This window comes from Panthera leo, chromosome D4 (genome assembly GCF_018350215.1).
Source record: "Panthera leo isolate Ple1 chromosome D4, P.leo_Ple1_pat1.1, whole genome shotgun sequence".
NCBI classification, from domain to species: Eukaryota; Metazoa; Chordata; class Mammalia; order Carnivora; family Felidae; genus Panthera; species Panthera leo.
In genome coordinates, this window is record NC_056691.1 from 67200067 (window position 1) to 67227558 (window position 27492).

Sequence of the window (27492 nt, forward strand, 5' to 3'; positions counted from 1 at the left end):
TCTGTGGATTTACCTGGAATAGTGAACATTGGTTTCTTCATTCTCTTTGCCCCAGAACACTTGGGTCCTTTGTGTTTTCTGCACCTATTTCTCTGCCTTGTGCCATTCATCTTTTGTTTATTGGCCTTTCACACTGGATTGTGAGCTCCTGAAGAACATGGACTTCATCTTTCTGTGAAGGAAGTGGGCAGTGAGCAGTGGTATGGTGGTTAAGTGTTTAACAACCAGCTTGCCAATAAAAATGTATGTGTGTGTTATGTTTATTATAAATTTTACTAACATAAAGATTTGTGTATAACACAAATTTACAAATCAGAAAGTATACGGCACCCTTTGTTGTCAATTTATATAGGCAATTGATTCTTTAAGAATGCTTTCCTGAGTGGGGATCAGAGGTTGGCCTGTGAATCAAATCTAATCCACCACCTACTTTTGAAAATAACATTTTACTGAGGCATAGCCACACCCAGTGACTACCATTGCACTACCGTGGCAGAATTGAGTAACTGTAACAGAGTGTAAAGCTCACAAATCCTAGTATATTTACTATCAGACCCTTTTGAATCTCTGCATCTTCTCCCCTTCTCCCCTTCCTCCCCTTCCTCCCCTTCCTCCCCTTCTTTTTTTCCCTCCTCTTCCTCTTCTTTCTTGTTCTTTTATGATGAGACCTTTATAACCTTTAAAAATGTAAAGATCACTTTTAGCTTGTGGGCAATACAAAAGTAAGGACTGGATTTGTCTGTTGAGCCACCGATCACTGAGGCCTGGTCTGGACAATCAGTAGAACAATAAATCAAGCTCTGATTTGTAGCATTGCCAATTTCTGTGCTATAAATACTCCCACCATGGCCGATTTCAAGCTATCAGTGTGATATCACTGAACATGGAGTAGATGCACAATAGTATTTCAACCATACAGAGTGAATAGATGTAAATAATGGCAAGAGTATAGATAATAGTAAAATTATCGGCACAGCAAGTGCAGAAACACAAAATGTAGTAAAGTAATTAGGGAGGGATGAGTTTTGAATATTTATTACCCTTGTTTCTAATATAACTTAATGATAATTTTATATAATTTAATTTCTAATAATAGCGTGATTAACAACTGGCTTGCAAAATTCCTGAAAATTAAGTTGTCAGCTTTTGCAAATTGATAAAACTGGTTCCATCACATTCCTGGGCCATTGGGTTGGTTCCTGTTTGAGGTTTGGGTCTTGCTAAATATAGGAGGAGAGAGGCAGCCATCGAGCTTTGCACCTCATTTCTTTGTCCCACAGCTTTTGTCTAGATAAATTCTACTACTGACAGTAATTCAGAATCTGATCCAAGTTAGACTTTCTCTCTGCAAAGGTATAAACTGAACTCTCAGAGGTGAGGATGGGAGTAAAACCTGGTGAAGGAACCATATAGGGGTTCAAGTTACTAAGACAGTGCCCTATACCATTGGTCACTCTAGTTAGTCCTGCCAACTGTAGTGATCATCCTTATGAATGACCCTGTTCTTATGAATAGGCTTCACTTGGTTGTGTAAATAGAGCTTTTTGGGGAAGGAGATGAATTTTTATAGTTGGTTGACCTCATTTATTGTTGGGTACATATTAGTAACTGGACATTTGGCTTCTATACTTGGGAGGCTTATCCTCTTCTCTAATGGCAATGTGATGCCCTATTATTTGCAATATTACACTTTTAGGGAAGAGCAGAGGAGAGTCAAAGCCAGCTGATGTAGTCATTATCATGAACCGACAACAGGGCAAAGCCACCATCATACCAAGCCTCTCATGCCGAGTTTGCTAATGGGTGTAATTTTGTTAGTCTTGCAGGAAGGATTCTTTAGGTCATTCACACTGTGAGAGGCAAGAAGGAAAAGCTAATTTAACAAGGTTGTCACCTTCTTGAAAGCATATTCAAAGGCTTGCTAGCTGAAGAAATTCGAATAAAAGGGAGGGGTCAGTGCTGAAAGCTTTCTCTTCTCCCCGTTTTACTTTTCTTCATTCAACAGGGACTTCTGGAAATAAAATATGTCTAAGGAATGGAGAAAGAAAGGAAAAAAGAGAAAAGCTACCTTTCTCTTTCTTTCTTTTTCATTTTTTACTTTGAAAGCTGTACATGAAGGATCTGTGGCTTGTGTGGAGTGGGTGAGGTGCTCTGTAGCTCTCAGTGACATTACCAAGGGGAATCTGGGGCCAGAGGTGTGCAGGTGGGGCTGTCAATCAGAGACAACATCAAGGGCTCTTACAAAAACAAAAGGAGAGAAAATGGATGTTTAATCAATACAGTTGCTCTCTGCTTAACCTTTTGTGTTTTAAGCAACATTCACTGGAGCCCAGCAACAGAGTCCAATATTTAACACATAAAAGGTACTTAAAAAGGTGAAGCCTTGGAGAACAGCTAGAAAGTGAAGATGGGACTGAGGGTTAAGAAATTGGAAAGAAAAAGACCTGGAGGAGAGGGAGGTCAAATGAATGTTTAAAGACTGGGATCCATTAAGAACAGACCCAGGACCACCATAGGGACAGATGGGAGAGCCCAGTGTTAGAGTACGTGGATGTTGGGCACCTGGTGATCCTGAGCTATATTCAATTTACCTTTCCTTTCCTACTTCCTTATGCCCAGCAACAACCTCAAGCTTTGGCTAAAAAAGAGCAAGAAACCACTCTGGTGGGTTCAGCTTATCATTTAGTGTACTATTGATTCTGATGGCATCGGGTCCGCTCTCTCTATTCACTCTGCCTAAGGGTACCTGAATCATAGTGGTGGAGAAGGCACCATCAAGTAAGTGTCAGAGGAAAGAGTCTGGCAAGAGCCTTTGGTTCATTGGCAGCACCCACGTTAGGCCATGCAGAATCTCCTGTCTTAACTATTAGAATAGTCTCTCAACTATTAGCCTCCATTTGCACTTCTGTACTCCACACTGACACCAGTCATGGTTTTGATTAAAACAATATTAATTTTGAAAGCGAGAATTATAGAAAAGTGTTAAAAAGGAACTAATAACCATCTACATCTCACCCATCACATTTTAATTTCCTTCTTCCTTTTGTCGTTCCCTTCGTTTCTTTCAACATTTGTTGAGAACCTGTTATGTGGCAGGAGCTGTTTAGGAGATGTAAAGATGAGTTTGACTGACCCCTTGGCTCAGCCTGGAAGGAAAGACATATAGACAAATGATTGTAGTGTTTTCTCTCAGTATATGCACATATTTTAGTTTCGTTTTTGTAATGATTTTGAGTATTCATTTAAGAAATAGATGCAAACAGTACAAAATTCAAAAGTTACAAAAGGGCATAGAGTAAAAGTAGTCTTTTTCCTATCCCTGCCCTTTAGCCGCCCCAGTTTTCCATCCCAGAGGCAAACACAGGTACCAGTTTCTTATTTTTCTTTTCTTCTGGGTGTATAAAGTATATGTGTATACTATATATATTCATATGTATATAAGTACACACATGTTTATAATATACATGTGTACATATGTATACATAAGTATAAACATATATAACATACAAGTATCATGCTATATACTTCATTTAATATCTTACATATTATACTTAGTATATTTTGGAGATCATTCATCAACACATAAAAAACAACAGCTTTTTTAATTGGCTGTGTAATATTCAATTATATATATATTAAAATACATATACAATATAGATGTTTCATATATAAAAATATATATCAACCATATATAAATACAAAAACGTGTTTAAAAATCTGCACTTGACTATTTAGGCTTTGTGTTGTGCAGTGTTGAATTAATTGTACTCCTAAACTCATGGATGATCAATCATCAACGATGGTCCTTGCAAGGTTTTCTCTTACTTTTCACTCAGAATTGTGTTTTTAGATCTCTCCATGTTGTTTTGTGTGTATATGGTTTGTAGCTTCTAAATAATGCTTAGTATTCCATAATATGCAACGAATACATTTTACTCATTTCTTCTTGAGGTGTGAGGGACAGCTAGCTAGATTGTTTCCAATTCACCACTGTTAAGAATAACTCAGTGAAATAACTTGAACATGTTCTCATGTCAATCTGTGTGATTCTTTTTCTGAGATATGAACTCAGGAGTGGGATTTCTGAGCCAAAGGATATACGTGCATTTAATTGAAGGACTGATAGCTTGCACACGAGAATGGTTGTACCTGGCCAACCTTCCTTACACCATTGTAGGAGGTGACCTGTATTACTACATTCATTCTAATATTAGCAACCTTTCTAATTTTTAGTTTTTGGGTCCTTTTATTGATTAGCTTTTTAAAAACATATTAAGACTTTCAGAACGATTTAAGGTTCACAGTGAAGTGAACCTTAAATGAAGTGAAGCTACAGAATGTTCCCATATTCTCCCTGACCCCTCACATGCATAGCCTCCTCAATAACAGTATCCCCCATGAGAGTAGTATATTTGTTACAATTCATGAACCTACGATGGCACATCATAATCACCCAAAGTTTATAGTTAACCTTAAGGTTAACTATTGGTGTTATGCATTCTATGGGTTTGGACAAATGTATAATGACATAATCTTGTGTGAGTTTCAGTAAATTTTATCTTTCAAGAAATTGGTCCATTTCATCTAGGTTATCAAATTAGTGGGTCTTGAGTTCATGGTATTTCTTTGTTATCCTTTTAATGCCCATGTGATCTGTAGTGATGTCCCCTCTTTAATATCCCTCATTGTTTTAATATGCATTTCCATAAATACAAATGAGTTTGAGTATATTTTCATATGTTTGTTAGCCTGTTAGAATTCCTCTTCTGCATATTTCCAGTTAATATCTTTGTCCCATATTGTGGCTAGATTTCCTATTCTTTCATTATTGATTTTTGAAATTCCTTCTGAATCCTATGAATTCCAGATACTAGTATCCTGTTTTTAGCCAATAAAAATATTTTCTTCCATCTGTCCTATGTCTGTTAACATTATTACGGGTATTCTTCATTAAATGGATGTCCACATTTTTTTTTGTAATAAAATCTATAATTTTTTTCTGCCTTATGGATTAAACTTTCAGTTTTGTTTTCGATGTTCTTTCCTACTGTGGGTAGACAAGTATTCTACATTATTTGTATCAATCACATTGTTATATGTTTTTCATCTACATCTTTAATCCATCTGCAAATAGTGTTGTATATGGTGTAAAGTTAGGTGTCTAGTTTTTAATGTTTTTTTCATATACTAGGCTCGTTATTTCTAAATACCATCTATAATTAGGCCTTTTAATACTGCTTTGTAGCGCTACCTTTATTATGTATCAGGTTACCATAAATTCATAGATCTGTTTCAGAACTGTCTACTATCTTCCACTGGTTTATTTGTTCTTGTTAGGTATTAATTTTGTTACAGAGGCTTTGTGTAGATCTTAATATCTGAAAAGCAAATTTCTACTCTTTATTTAGCTTTTTCAAACTTAGCTTAACTAATCATTGGCATTTTTTCTCTCATATAAATTTTAGAATAAATTGAGTTCTTTAAAGACCTAACTGAAATACAGTTTGGAATTTAATTTTTAGGCTATTTTGGGAGAAATTGATATTTTTATATACTTAAGTAAATTCTTAGATAATTATAACTTTTCTTGCTATTTTAAATGGCATTTTATATTTGATAACATTTTCTGTTTAGCAATTACTGGGAAAGAAATATCCTATTTATATTTATTTACCTTATATTTACTGACCTCATTGAACTCTTATAATTATATTAATAGCTTGATTATTTCCTTGTATTTCTCTTCTATGTAGATGATTACACTATTTTCAAGTATTGTTGACTTTATTTCTTTGCAGCCCTGACATCTGTTATTTTTTCCCTCTTATTTTACTATTGTGTTGGGTATGACCTAAGATGATGGCAAATGGTGAAAACCAATTTTTGTTTTGTTTATGTTCTTATATTTTATCTAATAAGAAAAACATAGATGATGAGTTTACAGATATGTTTCCATAGTAATGAAGTTCCCTGTAATTTCTAGTTTGCTAAGAGTTTTTGTCATAAATAGGTGAGAAACTTTGTTTTTCGCTGTATCAAAATTTTTTCTCATCTAGTCTATTAATGTGTTAAATTACCTTGAGATGTTTTTTGATACTGAACCATTTTTGCATTCTTGGGATAAGCTTACCTGCCCCTGATATATTTTGTTTTACATATGCTATTAGGTATTGCTAGCTAATGTTTTTGCTTCTATGAAATTAATTTGGCCACTGATTTCTTTCTTTAGGAAAAATATGACATAGTGCTTAAGAGTATAGACTTTGGAAACAAACTACCTAGCTTCCACTTCTAGTTTGGCCACTTACTAGCTGTGTGATCTGAGGAAGCAGTAAACCTTTCTGGCATTATTATTATTTTTTTTCATCTAGAAAATGGGGTTAATGTTTACGATACCTAACTTATAAATGGTATTTGTAAATAATGAGTTAAAATATGGAAAACACTTAGAAAAATACCTAGCACATAGTAAGTTATACCTAAATGCTAACTATGATTATGGCAACAAATTTGTTTTATTTGGGAATCAACATGATGCTAGTCTTATAAAATAATCTCGACATTTTTATCACGGGAACAGTTTGTATAAGACTTGAATTATCAATTTCTTGAAAATTTGGTAGATCACCAATAAGGCTTTGTGAGACTAGAGTTTTTTCAGTAGAGAGGTCTGTTTAACTTCCTTGTTATTTTAACTTCTTTATGTTTATTAGTCTGGCCAAGTATTCTGTTTTTTTTTCTTGCACCAGTTTTGGCATTTTATGACTTTATTTTTTGCAGGAATGTATTCATTTGTTTAGATTTCGAATTACTTAATGGGTAGTTGTTCATAATATTATTTTACATTTTTACTAGTTTTTAAAAATTGTATCTATAGTTATTTATTTCTTTTTACTTTTATATTTGGTTATGTGTATCCTCCCCTTCTTGCCTTGCTCAATCTTGCTAAAGGACTATCTTCCTAAAATTTTTCTAAGAAGCAGATTTAGTTTTGTTAAGCTCATCTTTCCCCTATTTCTTATCTATTTTATTGATTTATGCACTTACCTTTTTTTTAAAAAATTTTTTTTTAATGTTTATTTATATTTTGAGACTGGGAGAGACTGAGCATGAACAGCGGAGGGTCAGAGAGAGAGACACAGAATCTGAAACAGGCTCCAGGCTCTGAGCTGTCAGCACAGAGCCCGACGGGGGGGGGGGGGGGGGGGGGGGGGGTGTTGAACTCAGGGACCGCGAGATCCTGACCTGAGCCGAAGCAGGATGCCTAACCGACTGAGCCACCCAGGCGCCCCTGCACTTACCTTTTATTATTTACTACATTTGTGTTTCTTTGAATACGTGTTCTTTTGGGGCTTTTTTCCTAACTTCTTAAGTTAAAAGCTTAGCTTTTTTTTCCCCCTTAAATCATTATGTTTTTACTGACAAAATGTATCTCACTCAGCCTGTATATTTCTAGATATTTCTCTAGTTGTGTTCATAAATATTGACATATTGGGCATATTATATTTCATTTCCATTAAATTCTAAGTATTTCTTAATTTCTAATATTCTTTAAACTCAAGGGCTATTTAATGCCATTTTGTTTAGTTTTCCAATATATGGGATTTTTATTGTTTATTATTTTATTATTTATTTAAATTTAAGTTAGTTAGCATGCAGTGTAGTATTGGTTTCAGTAGAATTTAGTGATTCATCACTTCTATATAACACCCAGTGCTCATCTCAACAAGTGCCCTCCTTAATGCCTATCACCTATTTAACCTATCTCCCCCACCTACCTCCTCTCCAGCAGTCCTCAGTTTGTTTTCTGTATTTAAGAGTCTCTTATGGTTTACCTCCCTGTCTGTTTTTAATCTTATTTTATTTTTTCCCTTCCCCTAATTCATCTGTTTTGTTTCTTAAATTACATATGAGTAAAACCATATGATACCTGTCTTTCTCTGATTGACTTACTTCACTTAGCATAATATACTCTAGTTCTATCTACATTGTTGCAGATGGCAAGATTTCATTCTTTTTGATTGCTGAGTAATAATTCATTGTTTATATATACCATATATTCTTTATTCATTCACTAGTCGATGGACCTTGGGCTCTTTCTGTAATTTGGCTATTGTTAATGCTGCTACAAATATTGGGGAACATATACCCCTTCAAATCAGCATTTTTGTATCCTTTGAATAAATACCTAGTAGTGTAATTGGTGGGTCATAGGGTAGTTCTATTTTTAGTTTTTTGAGGAACCTCCATACTGTTTTCCAGAGTGTCTGCACTAGTTTGCATTCCCACCAACAGTGCAAAAGGATCCCCCTCTCTCCACCTCCCCACCAACATCCTCACCTCACATCCTCTGTTGTTTCCTGAGTTGTTCATTTTAGTCATTCCGACAGGTGTGAAGTGGTATCTCATCGTGGTTTTGATTTGTATTTCCCTGATGATGAGTGATGTTGAGCATCTTTTCATGTGTCTGTTAGCCATTTGTATGTATTCTTTGGTAATGTATCTATTCATGACTTTTGCCCATTTCTTCACTGGGCCGTTTGTTTGGGGGTTGTTGTTGAGTTTGGTAAGTTCTTTATAGATTTTGGATACTAACTCTTTATCTGGTATCATTTGCAAATATCTTCTCCCATTCCATTCGTTGCCTTTTAGTTTTGTCGATTATTTCCTTTGCTGTGCAGAAGCTTTTATCTTGATGAGGTCCCAATAGTTCATTTTTGCTTTTGTTTCCCTTGCCTGTGGAGACATGTCTAGTAAGAAGTTGCTGTGACCAAGGTTCAAGAGGTTGCTGCCTGTTTTCTCTTCTAGGATTTTGATGGTTTTCTGTCTTACATTGAGGTCTTTCATCCATTTTGAGTCTGTTTTTGTGTATGGTGTAAGAAAGTGGTCCAGGTTCATTCTTCTGCATGTCACTGTCCAGTTTTCCCAGCACCATTTGTTGAAGAGACTGTCTTTTTTCCATTGGATAATCTTCCCTGCTTTGTGGAAGGTTAGTTGACCATACATTGGTGGCTCCATTTCTGGGTTCTCTATTTTATTCCATTCATCTATGTGTCTGTTTTTGTGCCTGTGCCATATGTCTTAATGATTACAGTTTTGTAATACAGCTTAAAGTCTGGAATTGTGATGCCTCCAGCTTTGGTTTTCTGTTTCAACATTACTTTGGCTATTTGGGGTCTTTTCTGGTTCCATACAAACTTTCGAATTGTTTGTTCTAGCTTTATGAAGAATGCTGATGTTACTTTGATAGGGACTGCATTGAGTATGTAGATTGCTGTAGGTAGTATAGACATTTTAACAATATTTGTTCTTCCGATCCATGAGCATGGGATGTTTTCCATTTTTTTTGTGTTTTCTTCAATTTCTTTCATAAGCTTTCTGTAGTTTCAGCCTACAGATCTTTTACCTCTTTGGTTAGGTTTATTCCTCAGTATCTTTGGATTTTTGGTGATCGTGTAAATGAGATAGATTCCTTGATTTCTCTTTCTGCTACTTCGTTATTGGTGTATAGAAATGTGACAGATTTCTGTAGGTTGATTTTTTAAAATATGAAATTTATTGTCAAATTGGTTTCCATACAACACCCAGTGCTCATCCCAACAGGTGCCCTCCTCAATGCCCATCACCCACTTTCTCCTCCCTCCCAACCCCCATCAACCCTCAGTTTATTCTCAGTTTTTAAGAGTCTCTTATGGTTTGGCTCCCTCCCTCTCTAACTTTTTTTTTCCCTTTCCCCCCCCCCCCCCCCCCCCCCCCCCCCGCCATGGTCTTCTGTTTGTAGGTTGATTTTATATCCTGAGACTTTGTTCAATTTATGTATCAGTGCTAGAAACTTTTTTGTGGAGTCTTTTGGGTTTTCTACATAGAATATCATGTTGTCTGCAAAGAGTAGAAGTTTGACTTCTTCCTTATTGATCTGGATGCCCTTTATTTCTTTTTGTTTTGGTGAGAGTGGACATCCCTGACGTGTTCTTGACCTTAGAGGGAAAGCTGTCAGTTTTTCCCCATTGAGGATGATAATTAGTTGTGAATCTTTATGTGGCCTCTATGATGTTGAGGTATGTTCCTTCTATCCCTACTTTCTTGAGGGTTTTTACAAGAAGTTTGCTATATTTTGTCAAATGCTTTTTCTGTGTCTATTGAGAAGATTATGTGGTTCCTATCCTTTCTTTTATTAATGTGGTGAATCACTTTGATTGATTTGTGGATATTGAACTACCCCTGCAGTGCAGGAATAAATTCCACTTGATTGTGGTGAATGATTTGTTTAATGTATTGTTGGAATAGATATGCTAGTATCTTGTTGAGAATTTTTGCATCCATGTTCATCAGGGAAATTGGTTTCTAATTCTTCTTTTCAGTGGGTCCTTTGGTTTTGTAATCAAGGTAATGCTGGCCTTACCAGCATTTGAGTTTGAGTTTGGGAGTTTTCTCTCCATTTCTATTTTTTGGAACAATTTCAAAAGAGTAGGTATTAGCTCTTGTTTAAATGCTTGGTAGAATTCCTCTGGGAAGCCATCCGGCCCTGGACTCTTGTTTGTGGGGAGATCATTAATTACTGATTCAGTTTCTTTACTGGTTATGGGTATGTTCAGATTTTCTATTTCTTCCTGTTTCAGTTTTGGTACTTTATATGTTTCTAGGAGCATATCTATTTCTTCTAGATTGTCCAATTTGTTGGCATATAATTGCTCCTAATATGCTCTTATAATTGTTTGTTTTCCTGCAGTGTTGGTTGTGAGCTCTCCTCTTTCATTCATAATTTTACTGGGGGCCTTTCCTTTTTCTTTTTGATAAGTCTGGCCAGGGGCTTATCAATTTTATTAATTCTTTCAAAGAATTCTTTCAAAGAAGCTCTTAGTATTGATCTGTTCTACTGTTTTTGTTTTGTTTTAATTTCAATATCCTTGATTTCTGCTCTGATCTTTATTATTTCCCTTCTTCTGCTGGTTTGGGGTTTTATTTGCTGTTCTTTTTCCAGCTCCTTTAGGTGTAAGGTTAAGCTGTATATTTGAGACCTTTTTTCCTTATTTATGAAGGGCTGAATTGCTATATACTTCCCTCTTATGACTGCCTTTGCTGCATTCTGAAGGTTTTGGGTCTTTTTCATTGACTTTTATGAACTTTTTAATGTCCTCTTTAATATCTTGGTTGACCCACTCATTCTTTAGTAGGATATTATTTAATCTCCACAGATTTGTGGTCTTTCTAAATTTTTTCTTGTGGTTGATTTCAAGTTGCATAGCATTGTGGTCTGACAATATGCATGGTATGGTCTCAATCTTTTTGTACTTGTTGAGCACTGATTTGTGACCAAGTATGTGATCTATTCTGGAGAATGTTCCATGTGCACTTGAAAAGAATGTGTATTCTGTTGCTTTAGGATGAATGTTCTGAATATATCTGTTAAGTCCATCTGGTTCAGTATCTCATTCAAAGCCATTGTTTCCTTACTGATTTTCTGCTTAGATGATCTGTCTATTGTTGTAAGTGGGGTGTTAAAGTCCCCTACTATTATGGTATTATTATCAATGAATTTCTTTATTTTTGTGATTAATTGGTTTATGTATATGGGTGTCTCAAGTTTGGGGCATACATATTTACAGTTGTTAGATCTTGGTGGATAGACCCCTTAATTATGATAGAATGCCCTTCATCTCTTGTTACGGTCTTTGTTTTAAGGTGTAGTGTGTCTGATATAAGTATGGCTACTCTGGCTTTCTTTTGACATCCATTAGCATGATAGATGGTTCTTTATTCCCTCACTTTGAATCTGCAGGTTTCTTTAGGTCTAAAACGAGTTTCTTGTAGGCAGCATATAGATGCATCTTGTTGTTGTTGTTGTTGTTGTTATTGTTTTTAATCCATTCTGATACCCTGTGTCTTTTAGTCCTTTTACATTCAGAATGATTATTGAAAGGTAAGAATTTAGTGCCACTGTGTTACCTGTAGAATTGGTATTTCTGGTGATGTTCTCTGGTCATTTCTAGTCTTTGTTGCTTTTGTTCTTTATTTGTTTTGTGTTTTCTCCACTCAGAGAGTCCTCCTTAAGATTTCTTGCAGGGCTGGTTTAGTGGTCACAAACTCCTTTAGTTTTTGTTTGTCTAGGAAACTCTTTATCTCTCCTCTTATTCTGAATGACAGCCTTGCTGGATAAAGAATTCTTGGCTGCATAGTTTTCTTACTTAGCATGTTGAAAATATCCTGCCACTCCTTTCTGGCCTTCCAAGTTTCTGCTGACAGATCTGCTGTGAACCTGATCTGTCTTCCCTTGTAGGTTAAGGACGTTTTTTTTCCCCCTTGCTACTTTCAGGATTCTTTCTTTCTTTGAGTATTTTGTGAATTTGACTATGGTATGCCTTGGTGGTGGTCAGCTTTCGTTGAATTTAATGGGAGTTCTCTGTGCTGCTTGGATTTCAATATCTGTGCCCTTCTCCTGATTAGGCAAGTTTTCAACTATAATTTGCTGACATAAATCTTCTGCCCCTTTTTCACTCCATTTTCTGGGACTCTTATGATTCGAATGTTATTCCTCTTTTTAATTTAATTTAATTTAATTTAATTTTTAATTTTTATTTTAGTTTTTTAAAATTTAAATTCAAATTAGTTAACATATAGTATAATAATGATTTCAGGAATAGAATTTAGTGATTCATCACTTACATATAACACTCACTGCTTATCCCAACAAGTGTGAATGTTAATCCTCTTTAATAAGTTGCTGAGTTCTCTGAGTGTTATATTGTGATCTTTGGCCTTTGTATCCCTTTTCTTTTTAGCCTCATTATTTTCCATAATTTTATCTTCTATATCACTGATTTGCTCCTCTCGTTCATCCATCCTTGCCATCATGGCATCCATTCAAGATCACATTTCAGTTATAGCATTTTTAATTTTGGCCTGACTAGATTTTAGTTCTTTTATCTCTGCAGAAAGAGATTCTCTGATGTCTTCTATGCTTTTTTCAACCCAAGCTAGTATTCTTATAATTGTAGTTTTAAATTGTATTTCAGATCTCTTACTTATATCTGTGTTGATTAAATCTCTGGCCATCATTTCTTCCTGTTCTTTCTTTTGGGGTGAATTCCTTCCTCTTGTCATTTTGGAGGAAGATAAAAAAATTAATAAAGTAAAGTAAAAAATTAAAAAGTAAACAATACATAATCTAATAAAGGAAGCTAGATCCTAAGTGTGTTTTGATCTGCTTATTATGAGAAGCTTGATAAAAAAGAGACAAAAATTAAAATGAAAAAATTTTTTTTATTTAAACAATAAAATAAAGAGAATAAAATAGAATAAAAAATTGGCTCTTTCTGTATCTACAAAAGAAAAAGAAAAAAGAAAGGGAAAAAAACCCCACATAAATAAAAACAGAAGTAAAGAAAAAGTGAACAAACAAAATGAAACCCAAATGAAGCTAGATCCAGTTTCCCCTAGAACTGAATCTTTGTAGCACACACTGATCCATAGACTAAGTGGGTGGGAGGGATTTGTGCTGGTCTTCTGAGGGAGAGAGGCCTGTTGCTCTTGTTGTCAGGCTGACTTGGCCTCCTGGAGATGCGCCTGGAGGATGTAGGTGGGTGGGGCTTGGTATAATGGCTCCATTCTCTACTTGGTGGCACTACTTTGCTCACTGGGGTTGATCCATACTAGTGTGTTAATGATGAGGTTTTGGGGTGGTGGGGGTGGTTCAGACCTGACGGCCAAGAAACAATTCTTGAAGACATCTTTGGTGCAAAAAGGTGATTTTATTAAAGCACGGGCACAGGACCCATGGGCAGAAAGAGCTGCACTGGGGTTGTGAAGAGTGACTGGTTATATATTATGCAGTTGAAGGAGGTAAAGTCAAGGGGAAGTTTTCAAAGAGATTTTCATAAGCTAAAGAAGATTCACAGGATACTGGAGGCCTAGCTATTATCAAGCTAAGCTTGCTTTTCCTTCTAGCAAAGCATTAACATGAAGAAAGTAGGGAGTTCCTGGAGAAATATCTACTCTGACAGCCTCAAGTATTTGTCAGTGGGCTGCAGGTTATACAGAAATTTAATTTTGCCTGCCATTTCCTTCTTGCCTTTGTTCCCCATATCACTATGGAGGGGTGATGTTGGGGGTCCAGGAAAGTGAGTCCACAGGTTTCTGGAGATTAAGCTGTTAATAAGATTGCCTTTTTCTTGTAACTTACTAAGATATTTGTAAACTGGATTCACCAATAAACAAACAAACAAACAAACTGGATTCACCATGCTTCCTCATTGGAGCACTGCCAGGCAATGAACTCCAGAACTTCAGATGCTGTGCTCCACTGCTTATAAGAAACTGGTGGAATTGAAACCCTCTCCTTACTCTTTTTTGCTTTCTTTCTCTTCAGGTACTGGGGGGAGGGGGGTAGGGTGCTTTTCTTGCAGAATCCACATGCGCTGCACTCTCTCCCCCTTTTTCTCTCTCTGTCCTCTCTCTGAAAATGGCTCCCTACCCTCCATGGTCCTGTGGCTGTTCTATCCCCCACTTCACCTCTCTTCATCACATACCTGTGAAGATCTGTCACTCAAGTTATGCAGATTGTTGCATTAATCCTCAAAACAATTTCCTAGGTGTTCAAAATGGTTTGATGTTGATTTAGCTATGTTTCAGGGATGAGACAACCTCAGGGTCCCCATACTACTCACCATCTTAACTCCTCCCAGGATTTTTTTTTTTTAATGAAGGCTTTATTTTATAATTGAGAAAGTTTTCACACTTAGACCATGTAGTATGTAGATTGGATACATAATCTGATAATTGTTAAATTCCAGGTTTTTAAAATAAGTAACCTCTTGATATTATTAAAGAAATATTTATAAAATAAACTTGTGGTTTTGGTATTTATAACTGTAAGACAGGAACTTTTCAAGCCATGAGCTAATAATCCAAGAATGAATCCATGAATCTATTTTTTTCTGGTCTAACAGGTAGTGGCAAAAATCACCATCTTCTTGGTGTCATGCTGCTTTCCCTCTCCCACAATATCTCCCGCTTTTCCTTTCCAACCTGGCCTAGTAGAATGGCTCCCACAAAGAAGGGTGGCGAGAAGAAGGGCCGTTCTGCCATCAACGAGGTAGTTGGTTCATAAGCATCATTCATCAGCATTCATAAGCACATCCATGGAGTGGGATTCAAGAAGTGTGCCCCTTGGACACTCAAATCCAGAAATTTGCTGTGAAGAATGTGGGCACACCAGATGTGCACATTGACACCAGGCTCAACAAAGGAGTCTGGGCCAAAGGAATAAGGAATATTCCATGCCATATCCATATGTGGTTGTCTGGAAAACAATGAGGATGAAGATTCACCAAACAAGCTCTTTATGTTGGTTACCTATATACTTGTCACCATTTTCAAAAATCTACAGACTGTTAATGTGGATGAGAACTAATTGCTAGGTATAAAACTGCAAAAAAATATAATAAAATAAAATCACCACCTTCTTGAGAACTTCCTTCTTAGAGGTATGAAGTTGTATCTCTTGCCCCAACCTCACCCATTTTGGAGGGAGAGACTCCAGTCTGGTTGGAGGGTCAGAACTGTCAATAACCAGCTACATTCTTGTGAATTTCTAAGCCATGTTTGAGGGTAACATTTGGATAAGTGGGAGAAATATTTTTTCATTTCCTACAGCTCTTATGGAGACAATGTCCTTAGCACTGAGGCTGTCAGGGACTTGTGTCCCTGAACATGAACTTCAGATGGAGGTGGCCAAAGATGCTGAATGGTGGGATATGGGCTCCCCACTTTCAATGCATCTTTGTATGAGGGAAGAACTTCAGATGTAAGAGAGACTATGGGGGAATGAGCTGCAAAGTGAAGTACATGGTGAGAGCCTTGACACTTTGAGGGGTTATAGAGATGTCCGGAGACTGGAACATTGCCAGCTGGATCCAAGGAGCACAGGGTTGGGTGGCATCACTGAAACTAATATATTGCATTAACATTTTCTAGAAGTCTTGAAGTCTCCTCGGTTTTACCATCAGAGTTTAGGTCTCACATGAGCTAGTTGATTATGGAGGTCTTCCCTGAGCCTGTGGAACTGCTTTCAAGGCAGCTGTCTCATTCCTGCCACCTTTGGATATATTAAGAGGCAATCCTTTCTTTCTTCTTTCCTTTGGGCCAAAGAAATATTTGAACCCACAGTGTATCAGTTCATTTCAATCATGGTTTGAGGGGCTCTTTGGAAGAGGAGACACATTTTTTGATTCTGTCATCCTCCTGCATCATCTTGGCACTAGTTATTGATCCAAACAAAAAAATTCTTTGCTTAAATTTTCCTCATAAGTAACATCATCCTGTTTCTTAGCAGATGTCTAAAGGCTGTGGAAATCAGATTCAGAGAGATCACACCTCCATTTAATTGAAATCTTCTGACAAAATCTCAATAATCTAGTCTGGCTTGGAGATTTGTAGTTTTAGTCCATTCTTGCTTAAATTATCAAATTATGAAAAAAAACCAACCAGGAAATTTCCTTCATTTGCAAAATATCTTTGAGGAGTAATCAAATGCTACCCACAGAGGCTTTCCAGCTACCACTAGTCTCTAACTAGAGTGATTAAGAAGGTTTCCAGTTTCTTGGAAACATTCTGGATTGTCATCTGAAAGTGTCTTGGTTTGGCTGATAGACTGTATAATCATCATATCTACAACTATAGGTTTCAGGTCCTTGGCAGTTTGAGTATTAGTTGGTTACTCTTCTGTAGACCCACAGGTGGTCCCTGAGCTAGGACCTCAAATGCCAGGCTCTAAGAGTGCACTGAGGAAAATCAGCATGTGGGAGAATGGACAGACTAGATATATTGGAACATGTGAGATTCTAGATGCAGGCATCTACAAAAGGAGTGCGGTCAGAGAGAGAAAGAGTCTGCCATGCAGCATGTGAAGTTAGAGGACGAGAGTGCATGTGATTCCAATGGAAATATGTTGAATGATGAAAGAAGTTCTCTGGGCACAAAACACTTATGTGCAGACAGAAAACAGGTGAGCATGAACAGCTCCCCCTCAGATAAACTACAGTGGCAACTCAAGAGGGAAGGATGTGCATTCCCTGACTGTTCTCAAAGAGAAATTGCAATTCTTTGTTTCTCAATTTTTGAAAATCCTTTCTCCCTTTAGTCTATGGATCCTGAAAGAACTAGAGGCTGTGGTGATTGTGGTGACAAGGAATTTTGTATATTGTATCTTTATTATTGATTTTAAATTTTTTTCCTCTTGGTATGTATGATACTAATTATTTGGGATTCATTGACCTTTTTTTTTTTTTTTTTTTTTTTTAGTCCAGTGCATGGTTAATCTATGTAAAGTTTGAATTTGTGCCTGAAAAGAAAGAATATTCTTTATAATGTGAAAAGCTCTCTATACATCTAATAATATGTCTTCAAAATACATTATTTATATATTCTGTATATCTGATTTTTTTTGATCTATCAGCTTTTGAGGGCAGTATTTTAAAATCTCCCAACTCTTCCCCTAAAAGGGGGAAGTTGTGAATTTTACTTTTCTTAGTAGGTCTGTTAGTTGTTGTATGATATCATCAGGTGCATATAGGTTAACAATTGTTACATCTTACTGCTCTTCTTTTTGTTTTACAAGAATATAATATCTTTTTGTTATTTATGGTTTTGTCTTTAATTATATTTTGAGAGATTTTTCTTCATTCTAGGTTTTTTTGGCTTCTTTTGATTTTGTCTGTTTAGAGATTTTCCTGTCCCCAAATTGGGGTAAAATCATCTGAAAGGATTTCTCAATTTGTACTGTTAACGTTTTGGTGCAGATCATTTGGGGTGTGTGTGTGTATGTGTGTGTGTGTTGTGGTGGGGTGGGGTGGGGGGAGTTTCCCTGTGTGTTGTAGGATGTTTAGCAGTATCCCTTGTCTCTAATCACTAGATTCCAGTAGCACCTTCCCCTGGCTGTGGAAAACAAAACTGTGGATATTGCTAGATGTTCCCTGTGATGGGATTGCCTTCAGTTGAAAATGGCTAATTAGAACAATCTTTTAGAGCTCAGGCTTAGAACAACAATATTTTTGTGTTCCCACTAGCCCAGTGGAAGAAAATTTCAAAATTCATGGGATAGGAAGTAAAGAACTAAGAGGGGTATTGCCTCAAAAATGGGGTATGATTAGCCCTCAACTAAATGTTGCTCTGCTCTTGCTTATCAAAGCTTAGAATAAAACCTCAAAAGTATCCCACAGTTTTGAAAGAACTTAGTTGCATCCCAGAGAAAATTTCGAGAATATTTGTAAGAATACAAAAATATCCAGGACTCAGTAAGATAAAATTCAAAATGTATGGTATTCAATTAAAAAGTTACCAAGTATGCAAAGAAGCAGAAAAGTACTATTCATAAAGAAGAGCAAAAACAGTCCATAGGAAAGCAACTCAGAAATGACACAGATGATAGAATTAGTACATAAGAGCATGAAAAGAGTTGTTATAACTATGTCATATGTTCAAGAAAGTAAAGGTAAAATTCAGTATAGTATGTGATGACCTCAAAGATTTTAAAAGATTCAGATCAGCACTTCCATGTTTGTCTAAGATAGAGTGAACAGGGACAGAACATGCTCTCCATCTAAAACAAAAAATGAAGAAAATGTATGAACCAACAGTTTTCAAGACACTGAACACGAGACAACAAAGGATAGTGATTATGAAATGGAGAACAAACAAGATGAGCTATGTTTTCCTGAGCTTACTACAGAAGAGAGTTTCCAGGCTGTGTCAAAGGGAGGAAGAAACCAGGCAGTCTGACCAATTCCCCGATTTTAGAGACCAAGGCAGCTAGAATTTGTAGGATAGAGTACTAGAAGAAAGCGGCACACAGAGCGAACTCTGGAGGTCTACAGAGGGTCTTTTTTGAATATTCAGCAGAAAAACTGACAAGCATGTCCTGTGAGGAAACTGTGTGAGTCCAGATTAAGAAGTACTTAGAGAATTAGAGGTAACAAAAGTGCGTGATGTTCACACCGGGCCAGGAATACTGCCCATTCCAACCAGCCAGGTGGGAAAGCCTCAAGATTCACGGGGCATTGAGTAGACTCCACAGAAGGCTCTTGGCTGATTAGTCGGACATAAGTATCTCTAGACTAAGCATTGGTTCTGGCCTGCCCAAAAAATTGCAAAAGCAAGACCAGATTTTGTCTTGATCTAAGATAAGAATTTCATATCCAAGAAGTTCAATATACCCAAAGCACAAGAAATGAAGATAATGACACCAATGAACATCATAATCAGTCTAAAATCAGTGATAAAAAGAAAATCTTAGCAGCAAGAAAAAAAGGACACACTATGTAGAGAGAACAAAAAACCCCCAAGAATGACAGCAGATTTCTCTTTGGATTGAATGCAAATAAGAAGACTTTGGAGCAACCTCTTAATATATTTGTATTCATTTCCTAGGGCTGGTGTTATAAGGTACTACAAACGAGGTGGTTTAAAATAACAGAAATTTGCCGTCTTACAGTTCTGTAGGCTAAAATTCCAAAATCAAGGTATTGGCAGGGCAATATTCCCTCTAAAACTTTTAGGGAAGAATCCTCGCTTGCCTCTTCCGTAGCTTCTAGTTTGCTGGCAGTCTTCAGATTTAAGCTGCAGCACTTGAGTTTCTGCCTCCATTATGACAGCATTTCCCCCCTCTTTGCCTTTGTTTTCACATGGCATATTCTACTTCTTATGAGGACACCTGTCATGATGGATTACCATCCACTGTAATGGTTGAGTACATTTACAAAGACCCTGTTTCCAAATAAGGTCACATTCACAGGTGCTGAAAGATAGGACTTCAACATATATTTTGGGGGGGGATTCAACATATACTGTTGATGAAAGAAAAGTTGTCAACTTTGATTACTTAAACCCAATGAAAATATGATTCAAAAATAAAACCTTTTTTTAGGTAGAGTGAATTTTGGTAGTTTGTGTCTTTTAAGGTATTTGACTGTTTTTTCTAAGACATCATATTTGTTGGCATAAATTTGTTCCCAGTAATTGCTTATTATCCTTTTATTCTCTGTAGGATTTGTAGTAAGTGATGCACCCACATCATTCCCGTTAGTGATAATTTCTCTCCTGTCTGACTGGAAGTATGTCTATTGTCCAGTGTCTGAAAACTCATGTTTCATATATGTTTTCCAGTTTTCCAGTTGTTTGAGTTGGGAGGGTAAATCTGATTCCTGCTACTCTGTCATGACCAGAAATTAATTGTTGCACCCTCACCTTTACATGATAATTTCGCTGGACAAAACCTGGTCAAAGTTTTTTCTCCTGCCATGATAAGAAAATTATGAACCATTGTCTTCTTATATCCAGTGTTTGCTCTTGAAGAGTGTGATGTCATTATGATTCTTTCTCTTTTGTTTGTAACCAGCTTCTTTTTGGAATCTTAAAAACAACAACAACAACAACTTTCTATCGTAACGTTTTCTTTCTCTTTGATGATCTGAAGTTCAGTGTGTGTTTTTCTACATGTATTCTGTTTGGCACTGTGTTGAGCCTTGAAGTTGAACATAGTTCCTTTTTCATCTTTTTTTTTTTTTTTTTAATCTGGAGGTTTTTATTTTCTTTATTTCTTTCCATATTCCCTTGTTTTTTTCCATATCTTCCTGGAATTACTATTATCTGAGCGTTAGTATTTCCAGTTCTCATCTCTATATTGCTTGCTTTCCTATCATTTTTATGTCATTATCACTTTCGCTGCCTTCTGGAAGATCACCTCGATTATATCTTACACCTTCTAATTTGTTCATCAGCACTATCCACTCCATAATTTATTTTATTTTTTTATACTCCTTTACTACTATATTTTTCATAGTTAATGTTTCATTTCGTTATTTTAATGAATTCTTATTTGTTTCATTTAATCAATATCTTGTCTTATTTTTGAGATTGTTTATTATGCTTAATTTAAAATATTTATGAATATGTTTCTGTAATTGTACTTCATGTGACATATCATGCTCAGTTTGCTTATTTTTTAAAAATAATCATTGCCCATCTTAAATGACTAATTATTTTGGTTTATGAGCTCATATTTTCCTAGGAATATTAACTACCCAGCCTGCTAATGTATATTGGAGAAGAGGTTAGTTCTTAGGCTCTGTTATATTCCTTCATGTGAATATAGGAAGGAGGAGAGATAAACGGTTGACTATCCTTTATGGACAGGTAACCTTTATGATTAGGGATTCTTCCTTAAACTATTTGCTAGAAATAGTACTGAGTAGAGATAATAATCTCAATAGATCAGTGGTTTTCAAACAGTGGAATACAACCACTGTTTTAAAAATGAAGTAGAATTGAATATAGAGGAAAATATCAGAGTACGTCATCGTTGATAAATGTTAAGTACTGTTTAGTGAAATTTTTGTTTTAGCTCTGTATCTGTATCTTTACACATAAAAAGATATATGCCAGGGGATATATTCCTTAACTGTGGATTGAGATCAGATTTTTGAAAGCCACTGAATTGGATTATAATCCACCAGTCCCTAGGTTGGAGTGGGGAAGGCTGCTGATCTACCTCTGCCTTTTCCCCCTGGCCCTTTACCCTACCACGGCTTTGGTTCTTACCTGTGACTCTCCCGTTGACACTATGATTTTTATCTCACAGGGTAACAGGCAACTATAGTCCTTTCAAGACAACTTAAGGAAAGTCAGGAGCAGAATGTACACTTATCTTCCAATTTATTCTCTGCTATACTTGGAGTATCTGATCTAGTATTTCTCCATCCCCTCAGCCCCTTCCTTCCTAAGACTGTTACATCCTTTAGGCTTTTATGGGGCTCTCAGGGTATTTAGATAGTTCCCCCAAATGTTTGCTTTCCTCTCTCTTATTTAGTGTCCATGCAGTTGATCTTTCGGGACTGGGAGAGAGAGAACTAGTCATAGTAGTCAAATTTCCATTTTTTCACAGCCTAGAGAAATACATTTTGAATATTTGATATTAAGTCCTGTATTAAACTCAGAATCCTGCATTTTTAACTTATTACAATGCACATTTTCCTTTATTGCCCAAAGTCTAAATGAACATAATTTGAATGGCTACATAATATTCCATCCAATGATTTTATCATAATTAAGCATTCTCTCTTGTTGGGCATTTAGATTACTTCCGCTTTTTTTCGTAACGAAATATGTCTGGGTTGAAAATTTTTATGGCTAAATCTTTGCTCAAAGTTCTGATCAGAATGAACTTTTAAAATTTACAAGACCACACCACTCTCCAGTGTACAAAGAGCTCATTTTTCCCCACTGATAAATTATTGTAGCTGAAAGAAAAACTATTAAACAACTAAAACCACTTCTACATTCTATGTTGAGGAATTATTCTCAAGGAGAAACCTAATATTTTGTTAGGAAGACACAGCAATGGAACTTTTGCTAGGAAAGTCAATATGATGTGAAGTGTTATGAAGAATTGTAGGTTAAGAAAAGTAAACTTTTCTGCTGAATAATAAAATGAATGTTAGAAGTGTTTTTGTTTTTGCTGTATAATAATTTTTGGCTTCATTAGAGTGCATCTCTGATCAGTACTTTGTAAGGAGCCTTGACATTGGGAGGAGAAGAGGAAATGGAAGGAAGGACTTGGTTCTGAACAAACACAGGTCTTAGAGAAATGGCAAGAGGTAAGAGACTAATGAGAAGGGAAGGTTCCAACAGGAGATACCCTGTGACAATTTGTGTGGGTGCATAATGGATGCAAAGATGTCTGGCATACAGTACTTTTTGTTTTAATTTTCTTCTTTTTCCTCCCCCCTCTCCACTCATTAAAATTTTAGTAGAGCTATATTAGTGGCTCATTTAGAGTTATTCTTGTATTATAAATGCTGCCTTGAAGAGTGAACCTCTTATGGTTATGGTGAGATCAATCAGAGGGAGCTGGAGCACATGAGATGCACTGAAGAATAGGCCCAGGGGGTGGTTTAGAGGAAATTTGGGCTGATAGGAGACAACCATGACTAGTAATCACCTGTCCTGGGACTTCTCAGGAGGGTTCAATGCAGGGACAGGCTTTACAGTCAAATGCAGGAAGGAGCTTGAGTTGTTTTATTCAGGTGGTAAAGGACAGAGGTCCTCAAAAAGTGAAAGAACTTGGGGATATTTGGCCAACACTGCTTTCTCAATACCCCATGCTTCTTTTTCCTGTCATCCATATCAGTTGTGGTCAAATAAGTGTATGTTTAGTGAACCAGTGTCTGCTTTCCTTTTAGAATATGAGATACATAAAGCCAGGAACAGGTTTGCTTTGTTTGCCAGCCCCTAACAGTCTTTGGCACAAGATAAATGCCTGGCAAACATTTGTGAAATAAATGAATGTAATCAACTGTTGTTATATCTGTTGTTACTAAAAAGAAGCACCCAAAGATAACAGTTGTTATGATATTGTGAGCAGTATTCCCTTCTATTTTTCATATTTCCTATATACTTTTTATATTGTTTTTACTAAGGTAGAAAAAAAGAATGGACTCTTGGTAAGACCTCTTTACCTGGGTCTTGTATTCTTTACAGTTTGCCTCTGTTTCTGCATTGGTTCTCATAACAGATTGGTGAAAGTCTCCTAAAATGCCCAGCTTTACCCATCAGAGAGCTAATTTATGTCATTCAATGGTACTCCTTTATTTTTTGGACCTTCAGGTTTTGTCCATTCATCTACTAATGTGGAAATTTATGTTCAATTCTAATTATTCTTGTGAATGTCTTGATAAATGATGAAAATATTACCCTGATGAAAAATATCATGAATCTAAGATTTTTATATTCATAGGCTCATGCTCCCTAGAGTAAAGGGAAGGTTTCCATAAATCAAATAAACACATACTTCCCTCTTTTTTGGTTACCTTCATTAATAATTAGGTGACCTTCTCTTACCTTGAAAATGTCATAAATTATTGACCAGCTAATCCCGTTGAAAATTGAGAAGGGATTTGGTCCATTGAATGTAATGAGCAGGCTGGTAAGTTCAGATCTCTTGAATCACTGGCATTGTGTCTTGAAGTTGACATCTTGTGTGTTCTAAGTCTTCTCCTTGGCCCTTAAAGCAGCTTCCCTTTTATGACATGCTTTTGTAGAAACAGCTGCAAGAACCAAAGAGGGAATGATTTTTTTTTTTTTTTTGAGACTAGGTTGAGAATAAAACAGAATCCTGAAAACGCCATCTAATGAGATGGAATTATATGGATCGCTTTCCCACCTCATACTAATAGCAGTCAATCTTTTTTGCTGTTCTTCACTTTCAGACTTTTGTAGTCTACCCTCGTGTTCACTCCCTCACCTCTTTCACCCCTCGACATACTGCAGCTGGATCCCATTCCATGTCACCTTACTCAAATGCTTAGGTGATTAATAATCTCCTAGTTGACAAACGTGAAGTATAATTTTTAGTCTGCCTCTAATTTGATATCTCTGCATCTCCCTCCCTCTCTCCTTCCTTCTCTCTCTCTGCCTCTCTCTTTGCTTCCGTTGATTCTCTCTCCTTGGAAATCTTTTCTGTAGGTTTCATGACCCTGAAGTCTCTCTTGAATATCTTTTCTCTTGGATTCTCCTTCTCACTGTTTTTTATGCCTTCTGTTTCTTCAACACCCTTTATGTGTTGGTATCCCCCAAGGTCCCATTCTTGGCTGCCTTTTCTACTTTACAAGCTCTTTTGATGATCTCCTTCAATACTATGAGTTTAACTAGCACAGGAATGCTAGTATTTCCAAAATTTATATTTCCAGCTGGGACTTCTCTCTTGGAACTTCAGTTGCATATTTCTTACCACCGATGTGACACATCCTTCCACAAGGTAACTAAACGCAAAGCAAACTCAGTATATTTAAAACTGAACTTATTTCATTTTCTTCCCCACATCTGGACCCTCTTCCTGTCTTAGTTAATGAGGCCATCCTATGTTCTTTAGAAATCTAGAAGTTATTCTCAACCTTTTTCTGTCTATGTAATTAATCACCAGGCCCTGTCGATTCTTCCTAATAAACAACTCTCAAGTATATTTCAAACTCTCCATTTCACATGCCATTGGTCACATACCCTCTACCAATTGCATCCTCTCTGTTGCCATCAAAATTGTCTTTTTAAAATACAGATCTGAATCTTGGCACACACTTGCTTTAAAACATTTGTTGCATAGAAGATGAAGTCCAAACTCTTAATAGGGTAATGAGGTCCCTCTAATGAGAAAAATAGTCTCCTCTGTATTACCTTGCACTTCATATATAATTCTGTTATGGCCTTTGACATATTGTTTGTGATTATTCTGTGGGCTGCATTTGGGATTATCAAATGGATAACAAACTCCTTGAATGGTAGGGTCATGTCTTTTTTACTTTTATATTTCTAGTGCTAAACACACCGAGTAGAGCTATATTTAAATTAAATGGAGGAATGGATTAACTGAATAAGAAATGTTGAAAGATTCTCCCTGCAAAATGAAAAAGACCAGAGGATCAAAATATAAGAAATAGATGGAGTGATGTGAAAATTGCAAAAATAAGAGAGGTCACCAGGTTATAGAAGTCCATTTACTGGGACATTGGATAACTTGTCATTCCGGAACCTGCCCAGTACTCTCCTATGGGCTGCCTCTGTGGTGGTTTTAAAATATGTCTTCAAAGTCTTGACACTCATCTCTTCAAAAGGTGGAGCCTAATTCCCCTTCCTTGAATGTGAGTCAGACTTAGTGATTTGCCTCTAATAGAATGTGGCACAAGAGATGCTATATGATTTCCGATGCTAGTTCCTTAAAAAGATAGTTTCTGCCTGGCTCTTTGTCTTTCCCTGTTGGATCACTCACTCTGGGTGAAGCCAGTTGCCACTGTTGAAGACATACATCCTATGGAGTAGGCCTTTGTAGGGAGAGACTGAGGCTTCCACCAACAACTGGCCTCAACTTTCTAGCCATGTGAGTGAGTCACCTTCAAAGAGAATCTTCTTGCCAGCCAAGTCTTCAAATGACTGTAGCCCCAGCCGACATCATAATGGCAACCTCACAAGAGATCCCAAGTTGAAATCACCTAGCAAGGTTGTTCCTGAATACCAGACCCAGAGAAACTATAAGGATAATAAATGTTTGTTTTTGTTTTGATCTACTAAAGTTTGAAGTAATTTGTTACACAGCAATAGATAACTAATATATTCTCTTTTAAGTATGACTTCCTTCTAGATCCTTTAGAATCCTACATATTTTTTCAGGTCTGGTTTAAATCCATTGTCCTAGATTGTTTGCAGGTTTCCTCCAATTAGAATTAATGTTTCTCTCTTGTAGTTTTGCCTCTTTTTACTGTTTAATATCCTTTATTCTTTTAGCCAAAATGTATTCGTTACTCACTGCGAGCTATATTCCATACTAGGCATTGGGGACCAAAAAAAAAAATGGAGATTTATAACTTTTGAAGATGGTTTTTTCCTTCCTCAATGTATACAACTTCTTGAGAAATTACTTCAGATTGCTCTTCATCTTTAGATCATCACTGAGCTTAGGAGTATGAGCTCTGGAGTAAGGGCTGTCTGAGTGAGGATCTGGGCTTTGCCTGTTTACTGTTTTGGTCACTGTGTGCCTGACTTTGGACAAGTTACCTCTTAAGGTTTAAGTTTCTCTGTAAAATGGGCATAATAGTAATCCTTGCCTCATACGGTTATTAAGATTAAATGAGTTATATATGTGAAGTGCTTAGCATGGTTTCTGGCATGAAATAAGTGCTCAGTAAACACTTGTTAGTATTGTTGACTGTCCCCCTCAGTATCTAGTATAGTGACTATAATAGGTATTCAGGAAATGTTAGTTTAATTGAGCTATAATGGGATAGGTTGGTGTTAATTATGTTAGGGGAACAGGCTGTCAGAAAAGAGTGTCAGACATGGAGTATCAGTCATTATCAATCATTTGAGCATTGAGTACAGCGAATTCAGTTACTTATTAATTGGTTAGTTTATCAAACATTTGTTTCCTATTATATGCTATTAACTAGGGACATAGGACGATGAGTGAAAGACATTTCGGTGGGCAAGTACTTGGACCCTGGAGGAAATATTTGTAAACTCAGAGGCTTCCATAGGAAAGCAATAGATTCTCCATTCCAGGCATTCTTAGGGAGTTAAGGATAAAGCGAATAATTTCTTTTCATTTATTCAATAAATATTTGTTAAATACCTATTATGTTCCAGTCATTCTTCCAGGTTCTTGGGATTCATCTGTGAACGAAACAGACCAGGATTTCAGCCTCCATATACCTTTCATTCTCATAGAGGAAGACAAGCAATAAGTGATATTCATCATACATAATGTTAGAAGATGATAGAAGCTATTTAAAAAAAAAAACATGAAAAGTAAAAAACAAGATAAAGTGAGGTCAGGAATTCCAGAAACACTTTCCTGAGAAAGTGAGGTCACTGTGTGTAGAAGACTGTTAAGTTTGGTGTATTGGTTATTGAGAAAGTGAGATGTGAGAAGAAACTAGAAGGAGATGAGGGAGTTAA

The 27492-nt window shown here is 36.4% G+C and overlaps 1 long non-coding RNA gene across 2 annotated transcripts; it reads right to left on the reverse strand.

Moving 5' to 3' along the window:
• On the reverse strand, positions 1-25971 carry LOC122205440. Of its 2 annotated transcripts, XR_006196052.1 has the most exons (4): positions 25811-25971; positions 23890-24095; positions 3016-3146; positions 1-172 (listed from the first exon to the last, which is right to left on the reverse strand). It is a non-coding gene; the product is annotated as an uncharacterized LOC122205440 (long non-coding RNA). The 2 variants fall into 2 exon arrangements; XR_006196053.1 differs by lacking the exons at positions 1-172; positions 3016-3146 and adding an exon at positions 14864-15298.
• Between the last annotated feature and the right edge of the window lie 1521 nt (positions 25972-27492).